The sequence below is a fragment of the Manis javanica genome, chromosome 12, assembly GCF_040802235.1.
Source record: "Manis javanica isolate MJ-LG chromosome 12, MJ_LKY, whole genome shotgun sequence".
Lineage (NCBI taxonomy): Eukaryota > Metazoa > Chordata > Mammalia > Pholidota > Manidae > Manis > Manis javanica.
In genome coordinates, this window is record NC_133167.1 from 22,008,663 (window position 1) to 22,020,127 (window position 11,465).

At 36.6% G+C, this 11,465-nt stretch overlaps 1 long non-coding RNA gene across 1 annotated transcript; it reads right to left on the minus strand.

The window, feature by feature from the left end:
- Nucleotides 1-2,239: 2,239 nt before the first annotated feature.
- LOC108390282 (uncharacterized) lies at nt 2,240-7,520 on the minus strand. The gene is made up of 2 exons (XR_001851466.3): nt 7,383-7,520; nt 2,240-3,457 (listed from the first exon to the last, which is right to left on the minus strand). It is a non-coding gene; the product is annotated as an uncharacterized lncRNA (long non-coding RNA).
- Between the last annotated feature and the right edge of the window lie 3,945 nt (nt 7,521-11,465).

Here is an 11,465-nt window from a genome sequence, read left to right on the forward strand (position 1 = left end):
GGAAATAGAAGTTTCTGACCTTGGTATACTCTGATTCAATTAAATAAATACTTTCTGCTTGCGCACCATCACAGTGAGGAAGCTGCTTACCCACACGTTCTCTAAAGGAACATTCAGAAGAAGAAGGAATTGTAGTTCATCCTTTCCCAGGTCACACCTAAAGTAGGTCTCTGCTAATAGGTAAGTTATTTATATTTAAAATTTAAATACACATTTTAGAATATGTTGAAGGAATTGTTCAAAGAGGAGAATCAGAAGTTAAATTCTACATTAAAGGGATTGAAAAATTAAGTACAGAATAGTGTTTTCCAAACTGTCAGAAGGTCTGAGAGCTTTATTAGATGTTCCCAGAAAAATAAAAATATAAAAGGTTAAGTAATTCTGGGGAAAGCTGAGTTAAAGAATATTACTGCCTTCTACATAATTTGGAGTATTTAATAGGCTAATGTATGTTATGAATTTCTAAGGAATGGATGTATACAGCAATTTTCAAATATGAAACTTTTTGGCAGTACAAAATAACATCTCACATTTTTTAAAGAAAAAAGGCTGGGAAATACTGGCATAGAACAAAACTGCACTTGAAGCTTGTTTTCTCGGTAGGTCGTATCGTGTTTTTACCATCAAAACATCTTGATATTGCGCTCAGTACACACTGACCATCCCATTCTATTTACTTCTAGTCTCATGGGGATTTACTATGGATGCTCAGATGTCCATACTTCTTGACACATCAATGTGAACACTAATGACCCTGCTCTGAGGAGCAGTGGTGGGCAGTGAAGCCAAAGAAAAAACTCCAAGTCTGCTTTTACAGAGGCCAGTCACAGAGCACCGAAAAGCAATGACATTAAATCACACCTTAATACAAAGTTAGACAATGTTCTTTTATGTTTGCAGTGGGCACACAGTGCTGGAGAAATGTCACTATTTTTTCCCTCTCAAGGTTTTTACATTTGGAAATATCTGCTTTGTTTTCATAATGTAAAAATCTTAATTGTTTTCTAAATAGCCCTGTTTCTCTCTACACTTCTCAGTCTGGAGCCTTGTTTTGGTCCAGTTGTGTATGACAATGATGGTGGCCTTTTTTGGTGTCCATCCCATACCTATTCTGGTTACAGGGAGACTTTGGCCAAAGCAGAGAGTCATGTAGTGTGATACTATCTCCATGGTAATAACATTCTGTCCCTTTGTAGTTAAGGTGTGTTTACTTAAGGAATTTGTCGCTTACAAGTAAAGCTCCATATAAGCAATAGATGATTTAGAAGAAAACCATTTGAAGTGACACAGGGACTTGAGGGAACTATAATCATTGCCAGCTGTGGGAATAGTAGGGAAAGCTATTGATAGGTCATGCAACAGATATTGGAAGATCCTGAATTAACTACCATAGATAACTATTCTTTAAAAACAAAAGAAAGTGAAATCAATAAGGGGGGAAGAAGATAATAAGAAAAGCACCAGAAAGGATGTATACATGTTTTACCTCAATTAGGGCATCCAGATTATAAGGGAAAGAGAACAGTTATGTATTGTGGCAGGAAGACTGCAAATGAAATTGGCTTGTTCATAATTTTAATCATATTGTACATCAAAGTTCAAGGAAAAAGTCTTCCCACTGTATGGATCTTTTTCCTCCTGTTGAGTTTTGTCTTCCTTGACAACCAGAAGAGCATTCTGGCATACGTGGTGATACAGGCTATGTGAGGTGCCTCATCAGTCATGTTGAACACACCCCACGGCGATTACCACTCTGGTTCAGAGCAGGATAAATAGAGTTCAGAGCACAATGTGGTGTTTAGGGAGGTGATCTGGAAGCATTAACCACACACCTTTGGCAGAAACTGTTTTGTGAATGTGTCAGTGATATCTCAAGTGCGTGAAAGACCAGCTTTACTGTCCCTTGATATGAGATTAATTTTTTTATGTTTCTAGAGCATTTACCATTGTAAGGTAGACAAATATTATCCCTGTTTTTCAGCTGTAGAAACTGGAATGCTACAAGGTTAAGCAATGTTCACGAAGTTACACAGTGAGTCATTTTCTGAATCAGGAAATAAATCAGTGGCTATGATTCCCTTTTCCCTGATTCCACCAGCCAGCAGTAGTCACTCAGCACAATTTACAGAAGTATTTTTCTTTATTGTCTTGCAGTGGGCACTGAACAGACTTTCTGAGACTTAAAAATTATGAAATGTCACATATTTTAGGGAGCAGTAGAATTCAACCAAAACATTAATGCATTCAACAAGTTTTATTGAGCATTGATTGTCTATAGGAGCCAAGAATTTTCAGTCCCAATTTAATCTCCACTCTTGATTTGGAAATGAGCACATAATGTCTCTTTGCCTCTGGTAACACAGGGGTAATTATCCCTACCACAGATTTCATTAAAAAGTTACATGATTATATTGGATGATGTATTTTAAGCTGGATGAGTGGAATTAGTGAATATAATTTTTAAAGATGATCATCTCACTTTCCCCTTTCTAGTAGAACTTTGGTAAGCTTTTTATAAAAATGTTTAAAAACATAATCTAAGTTTAGCTTTGCATTTCTACTTGTCAAAATACTTCAGAAGAATGTGCCATATTACTGTACTAAACACTTTTAGAGCTATTGTCATATTCAGTCTTGTGACAACCACTTTGTTATTCTTCCTAGTAGAGAATTATACCTAACCAATTACTCATCCCCTAAAGTTTCTTAGGTATCACTCCTGAGCTTTGCTGCCCTGAGTACAATGTTTATTCTCTGTCTTCAGCTATACTCCTTTAGATATCCAGAAATCCCAAACTAGATACATTGACATAACTGAAACTTTGTGTTTTCTAGGTTTCTGATTTAAAGAGACTTTGCTAAATAATAAGGAAAGAAATAAAAAGGACATGAATCCAGAAAAGACAAAAAGCACAGCAAAAGCCTAGTTTGCACAATGCGTATTTTCTGATTCAACTACGGCTAATGAATGTACCTCTGATAAGGTTCCAGCTGCTAGCAGAGGTAGTAAAATTGAGACAGTCTCACAAAAAGATGAAACTGGGGGAAATGTAGGGCAGCTTGGTTCCCCACCCGCCTTACCACCAAGTTTCTTCTTCCATTGCTGTGGGTGTCTTAGATTTTGCCTTAATAAGGAAACAGTTTCCTTTGTAAGTTGGTAATAGTCTATTCATTTTAGAAAAGTGAGAAAGAGAAACTCAGAAAGGTAAATAACTCATTCAAGGTTACATGAGCATGAATTGGTAATGCTTGAATTTGGATCCATGTGTCTTTAAAGGGAGTGTTCTTTCTGCTGCGGGTAGCGGTGCGCCTGTCAAACACGTGATGTGTTTATGCGGAAGACCGCAGAGCGGTCCTGTGTGGTCAGGTGGGCACAACCAACCCGCTAACGTCCAGGGCACTCTGAACCAGTCACTCCTCACTGAGCTCGAGACAAGGAACTATCTTCAGGAACACCCTATCAATAGTAAGAACAAATTAAGAGCTGGATTTTTTAAAAAGGGAATTAGAAGTCATAATAATAATTAAAAATAAAGATGTGATAAGCATGAGACATGTCATAAAACATAGCATCTCATTAAAAAGACCCTACAGATTAGTAGAGTCACATTTTTATCAGTGAATTAATATATAACTATTTTGTGCATGTTTCTGTTTAAAGGCACCTTACTGAATATTACTGTTAATTCATTAACATCAAACTCAGAGCCAACAGTTCTGTAACTCTTGTTTGAACGAACCTTATCTAACACATATTTTTTTCTAGAAGGCACATTATAACTGCCTTGCATTTAGGAATAGTAGATGGCACTCCATCACCATGCTTGGGGTTGGTTTTAAATCAAATCTCAAAAAAAAGCACATATGTAAAAAAATGTGACAAGTAAATCATGAAAAGTCCACTTATTTACAGTATGAGAGCTAATACAAGAAGGCAGACCACCATTTTGTTCTACCTCTGCTGGCGATAGCCTTGTTTGGTTTATCTGGGCTCTGGACACATCCATGAATGACCCAAAAGTGCTGGGAATACTGATTTTGGAGGGTTACATATAAGTTTGAGTGAGTAGGCAAATTCACATGAAATATGAATCTGGAATCTGCAAATAATGAGAATCAACTGTACATGCAAAAAAAAACAACAACATAAAACCAGTTTTATTCCTGTGGCCAATTACGTATCTATACACACTGAGAAATCAGTGGGCTTTTCCTTATACTGGGAAATTTGATGACCAGTTATTAGCATAATGATCAACCTTGGCTTCAGGTGTACCATTTCAAATCTGATTATGCATTTTCTACTATAGTTCTAAGAATAAGCTAATTGAAATATAATGAATTTTAAAATTGTGTCACAAAATTAAATTATTCTGAGGGATAACAAACTAAATGTTAGCAATAATACATGATAGCAGGGCCAAAATTGGAAATGGGAAAGAATTGGAAGATGGTTTTTCATGTATGCCAGATTTTCATTTCAACATAACTGTTGCTGCAATGTCCTCCCACTAGCTTTTTTCATACCAAGTGCTATAATCCCACGCAGTCCACATGATGCTCAGCTCTATTAAGTGAAGTGACAGAAAAATAAGTGAGAGAACAGCGGGGTTATATCTCCCAATGATTTGGAATTTATACTAGTAGTGAAAATCATATAATGGAGAAGTTTGAAGCATAGAAAGCACTGGTGAATTGATAAATGATGGCCTTCATAATATGATTCTATTATTAAATGAGCTTTTTTTCTCCATCAAAATCCACCCCAAAAAAATAATTGTCACGAATCATACACATTAGCTGTCTTTGATATTGCAGGACTTGTAGCATGCTTGGTTTATCTTGTAGAGTTTTGGTATCAGTTGAAAGGATAACATGAGTGTGTGTAAAGGGGTAGGAGAAGGGTAGCAATAAAGTTAAATATGTTGTGTAGATATAGACTGACTTCCATGTAAACTAATAATACCTGAACCAGCTCAGATTTTCACTGGGATTGTGGTCCAGCCTTTGAGTTGATTAAGATGTAGCAGGAATCTGTCCAACTTCAAGCTGATGGAATTTGAAGTTCAAGAAAATTGAATCCTTGTATAGCAAAGCCATTTTTCTCACAATTTTTAACCAGTGAATATTGTGTGGGAAATTGATTCCATATGTTTTCAAGTCATTTATGCAATTTGAATAATTAAAATGTTCATTGGTAAGAGCTGCCTGATGTCTTTAAAGTCAGGAAGTTATCTTATGCCAAAAGTAGACAAACTCAAACACCAAAAGGTCGAGCTAAGTTTGAAATTTTGCAACATCCCAAAATGTAATTATTCTAAAAAAATTAAAGTGTTTGCTAATCCCTGCTGCTTATTATCACATGGTAGAAAAATAAGGAATTCCTTTATTCTCTCACAGTTCTTTTTGTTCATTTTCTTCTTGAAAAATCTTATGTGTCTGTAAAGTTACCTCCAAGTTATGTTGGATAAGAGCCTAGACTATTATTGACATATGTAATAAAATATAGTCCTCTCATTAAAAAATTTAATAAATGCTGTGATTCATTTCTAAGAATAAAGCATAATAATGAAGATATTTCTGATTTCAATCATATCTGAATAATTCTAAGAGTTGCAATGATCATTCCCATTTTGCAGATTTAGAAATCAAGGTCCAGACAGATTGAGTAACTTTTGAAAGCACATCCTAACTGAATCAAGTTAAATTTTGCCTGAAACACTGTAGAAATACTGATGAGAAGCAGTCATAAAGAAGACAGCCAATAAGTCTAGTCCTAATGAACTACTAACCTAAGGTTAATCTATTTACTTTTGTTTACGGTAGCAAGAGGATGGGACTTGGGGTAAAATATGAACATGAGGGATACTGAGAATTTTACTGTTTGTAGTGTAACGATGACTAAATTTGAAGCTGGAAGTCTTACATTCAAATTTTGACTCTTCCATTTATTAGCTCTGTAACCTTGGGCAAGTCCCTTGATCTCTTAGTTTCTGTTCCCTTATTAAGTGTGAATAATGAGACTTTATATGTTTATGAGGATAAAACAAGATACTAATGTAAGAGAGGTTAATAAATTAAAAATTACTATACACATGTGAAATAATAATTACAATAATATAGAAATAATGGGGAAGTCTTCACCTTTAATGAAATTGAAAATTAATGAATTTGAATCTGTGTTTTGTTTATTGTACTAGTTTATTACTACAGTATAATTTTTCCTCAGCTGCACTGTGAAATATAAATTTACCAACACATAAGATGTAAGTTATTTTTCTAAATTCTTTTTGAAAAAGTATAAACATCTTTACTTATTTCTCCATCTTTGCATCATTTTTACAAAAAGAGACAGCCCTTGCTTTACCTTGCTCACTCTGAATTTAAGACTTATTTAATATCTTAAAAAGAGTAATTCATTTAATAAGAGGGACAACAGCCTTTCAAATGAGATATTACTTCAGGAAAAAATAAAACAGAGGAAGAAAGAAAGTCATTTGGTTGGAAAGCTGATACCTGCCAGAAAAATCCATGGAAATCACCCCATTGCTGTGTATTGTGTTTATACTATAATTAAAAACAGATTAAAAAGAACTAGAGCGTAGCACCTCTGATTCGCCTTCACACTCAAGCACAGGAAGGGGCATGGTGTTACATTTAGCCAGTGGTACTCAACTAAGTCCAAGTTGTCTAGGCTGGACTATGGGTCAGGATTGCTTTGACAAAAAAGGTAGACAGTTTCCTTTTCTGAGATATTTCCAATAAAACAGAAGGAGACAAAAATGTTGGCTTGGTTTTTTTGTTTTTTTGTTTTGTTTTCTTTCTAGGTAAGCCAGTAGTGCTATGTGTAGGCTAAGGAACTTGAGACATTTCCTACCTGCCCCCCCCTCTTAATGTGGTGGCTTGAGCTTTAGTACTGGTAATTCTGAATATATTGGGTCTTTTTGTATGCCCTAGTGAGGTTTCAGATGCAATATTTTCATTCTTTCAAAGAACATATGACACTGTACAGGAGCCCTGCTAAATCTTAAGTCCCAGGGAATTTAAGACCTTTTCCCCAGCCAATGAAGGACTAGTTACCTACCAGCTTCTCTGACTAGGAAGGCTCCTCTGTTCTTTGTCCTTTTCCCCTCCTCCTTTCAAAATGAATTCCATTGTGTTTACCCAGAAATGGGGCTTTGTGGCAATTAAAAGATTCCAAAGTGGCAGAGGCTAACGCACCAGTAGAGCAGGATTCCAGCTTTCCATGGTAACACCCGACTTCCCTTCTTGAACCACCTCCTTCTAGTCCACGCAGACAATTCTAATCCTACCTCTGTGGTTACGCTGAAAAGACATCCAGTTAGGTTATCAGATAGGATCTTTCTTAAACAAATACTTACCAAGGTCTGTTTTACTCTTGGGGAGTGAGAAAAGGAAGGGCTTGAGTCTCTTAATCCCTTTGGATTGCACATTGTGCAGATGGTGATAGAATGTAGTCAGGACTTCTAGCACTGGTGCCTGACCGTGCAGACTGACACTTTAGTGCTTTGATGATTGCAAACCTGAAATTGCTTGATTGGCTACTCATCACATGGGTGACTATTATTCCTTATTGCCATCCCCTGCGAGTCCCTTCCTCTGTATGGCAGAAATCCAGGAACATTCCAAGAGGGTTACAACATTTTCCTTTTACAATAATGAGTCTTACCTTTCTCTTGGTTCTATGAACTCTTTAAATGTCAAAGTGATTCACATGGGAGGAACTGATCCTACATTCCTCCTTGAAAAGTTCAAAGATATCAGATCTTTTCTCTTATGAAATGGTGTGATACTTATCTTTTTGGTAATAATGCATTGCATAGTTATCATCACATTATCAATCTGCATGTAGACAAGCAGATTTTTGGATAAAAATGCATACATAATGTATGATATTTGGAAAAAATTATTTTCTATACCCCTCACTTTTCCTCCCTGCCTCAAGATGACCTGAACTATTACGAAGAATATTGCAAGAAAGAGCTAATTCTCCATATACCGATGTTGTTGGATGTTTCATTGACCATGTTTTAATTTGAGGACAGTGTGCAGTGTTATCAGCAATTTGCCTTTCACACAATCTAACTGTATTCCCCATATACATGAATGGGTGAAGGTTCACTTCCTTGAGATGCTCATTTACCCCGCATGAATTCTGAACTGCATTTTAAATTCCCCCTTCTGCAAGAGAACTAGTCTGAACATATATACATGTGAAAGAGAATAGTGTGACATTAAAATCCTGAGAAAGAACATACTAAGCATTTTATAATCCATTCACAACTATTTAGTGAGAGCGTTCTCTGCTGTTACTGTCTGGTCTCAGAGCAGAGCCACCTCCCCACTTAGGATCTAGACCCTCTCCCCTCTTGTCCCCTCAGATATCATCGCAGCAGTTTTTCTCTCTCTGGCCTGCATCATCAGTTTCCCTCTCTCCTGGATCTTTTTCATCTGCCTCCAAACACGACGTTATTCTCCCATCTTAAAATGCCCTCCTTGGACCTGATGTACCCCGGGTAATGCCCCATTTCTCTCCATTTTTAGACAAAGCCCTTGGAAGTGTTGCGTACATTTGTAGCCTCTAACTACGTGTTCATTCTCTCTTGAACTTACTCCAACCAGTCTTTTGCTTCAACTGCTGCAAGGTAACGACTACTACTGTCGAGGCCCCTAAGGATCCTCATGCTGCAAAATCTAAAGATCAATTCTCAATCCTCATTTTACATCATTGTTAGTAGCATTTAACACTATTGATCTACATTTATCTGAGGTGAAATTCTGGTGCACTATTTCTAGGATCCACAACTTCCACTGCCTGTGATTGGCTGATGACCCCCAAATCTACCTCAAACCAGATCTCATATTTGTTGGAGTTACAGCTGGCTGAATGAATTAATTTCTTTTTCCACACCTCATCTTAGGTGTTCCACCAACAGTGTTACTAAATGTAAGGAAAAATTAGAGCATATGGTACGTCTTTGTTCACTTTACTAACTCCAGAAGTATTTCCTTGCTACAATTATTGACGAGATTCTGACATGTGCTCTTCTTTTTCCAAGTGAAGCTATCTTCACTGGCAATAATCCAACTTCATCCTTATGCTTCAGAAGCAGTGAAAGTTGTACCTGTATAGATAAATAGTCTGCCATTCCAATTATGTAATTTTTTAAACATTAAAAGAATTAACTCTGATGCCAGTCATTACCAATACACCTCCAACCCTGCCTAAAGGTGTTTAATTCATTGGAACTATTATTATACAACTTAGGTTGTATGATACATGGTGGTAAAAATTTCTCAGATTTATGACCTCCTGGTATCTGTGACCTCATGAGGGGACCAGGAATGTTTTTCTCATGCATTTGTTTCGCAGAGTGGCCTCTGACTCTCCTGCTCTGCTCTCCCAGCTGTCCTGCTCTGGGCCCAACACTGAGCTCCTGTAATTGGCCTGTGTTCTTATAACCAGGAAGCGGGATGCCCAGCAGGTTCCCAGCCTGTCTGATCCTGCCCTAATGCTTGGTAACCAAGTCCTGCTTTACTGATTGCGGTCTCCTTTACTCCATGCTTCCTGGTTCCTGATCCTGGGGACAAACTGGTTTTTAAAATATTCTTAATAGACTTTTGCTCTAGGAAGTAAACTTTCTGTAATAGGAGGACAATAAGACTTTAATTTCCTTATGAATGCAGAAATGAAACTATTATCCAGAATAGAGTACAGATTCTTCCTTTGGCTACAGATATATATATCTGTAAAACAGGATTTTATGTCTTTTATTATAATAAACCCCCCCTTTTCATGTGGAATTTACACTGGCCTAAAGTGGCTTAGCTTGGCATCCGTCATCCTTGCGTTATAGCGAACTATTATGTGTTGTAATGCCCTTGTTTCTTGGTTAACAAGACTGCAGGAAGAGCATGAGTGGGGATGTGAGGGAAGGAATCTAAATTACCATGTGCAATGTAATTTATTATGTGGTAGTTTGATGTGACAACCACTTTTTATAAATGTGATGACATTCCCTGTCTCAATTAGCAAGGACACTATATAGAAGGAGGAGGAGAAGAAGGAGAAAAAAAACAAAAAAGGAAAGGAGAGAAGAAGGGAGGGGGGAGGAGAAGGAGGAGGTGATGTAGAGAGGGAGAAAGAGGTTGTCTTCCCATAAAGACCCATTAATCAAATATTTCAGAAAATTGGGAAACTGACTTACAGAATTTCATATTCATTTCAAATTCAATTCATATAGAGAACTTCATAGTCTCCCTATAGAGAAAGTTTAATTCCAGGGTCTCCTAATGCAGTGTCAACTGAAAATTAACTTGTGTTTGTTATATAGACTATCCAGTGGTTTAAACTGGGAGAAACTGATAAAGTTCCTAAGAACTCTTAAAGTGATATAGAAATCACACAAGGCTTTGAGTTCATCCTACCATATTTATCACTGTTTTCAAAAGGGTGTGATTATTGTGGTCATGATTGTGTTTAAAATAAAAGGGTAAGCTTCTTTTTCTTACTAATTCTTAAGGTCATAAACCATATGAACTTAAGCTATCTGTCCATGATCTTATTTCCATTTATGAAAAAAATTCTATAATAATTTTATCAAAACTTGGGGCATTTTAGAGCACCACATTTATACTAATTTATAAATATGAATGTCAGACCAGCTATGTTGCTTATATAAGGAAAAAAATAATGTTTATTAGGATTGAATGGCAGGATCAGCACATGACACAAGCTATTATCATATATAGAATTTGTTGTATCCATGTATCAGAATTCTCAGAAGAGAAGCCAACATTTGACTCAGCAGAAAGATTGATCCCTACTGCTGGATCCTCCCATTTGGAATAATGTTCCGGACAGTTTGTACTACCACTCCCTGTGCTGAATTCTGTTGTAATTGTGTGTCAAATTTTCCTTAATGTGAAATTCCCAGATATGTAGGATAGAAGGTCTTGACAGTTCATTTAGAAGAGTCAAAGAGTAGCCCCTATAATTTAATTCCTGGAAAGCCACCCTGGTGCCTAATAGTTTATATGGGCAACCCAACATGGTCCCTTATAATGGGCAGCGGATGGTTTAAAAGAAAGACAAAAGAAATCCTTGCAAAATATAGGCGTAAATTCTACTTGTTTCAGACTTCAAGCATCTCATTGCCGGGACTGATTTAAGCCTGCAGATGGGGAGGAAGAACTGGCATGGAAGGGGTAAAGGGAAGTTGCCATTTCCAGTGCTCTGAAATGTGGAAAGGTCAAGGATCAATCCAAATGTTTTGTTACTGAATGCTTGTTTTGTGTGTGTGCACATACACGTATGTGTAAACTTGATAACATTCAAATCTGAATCAGGAGACTTTTTAATCAATATATATTTAAAACATATTCTGTGAGTTACATTTATATTAATTCTCCCTCTTCAATCTCAGAATAATTCCTCATATTTA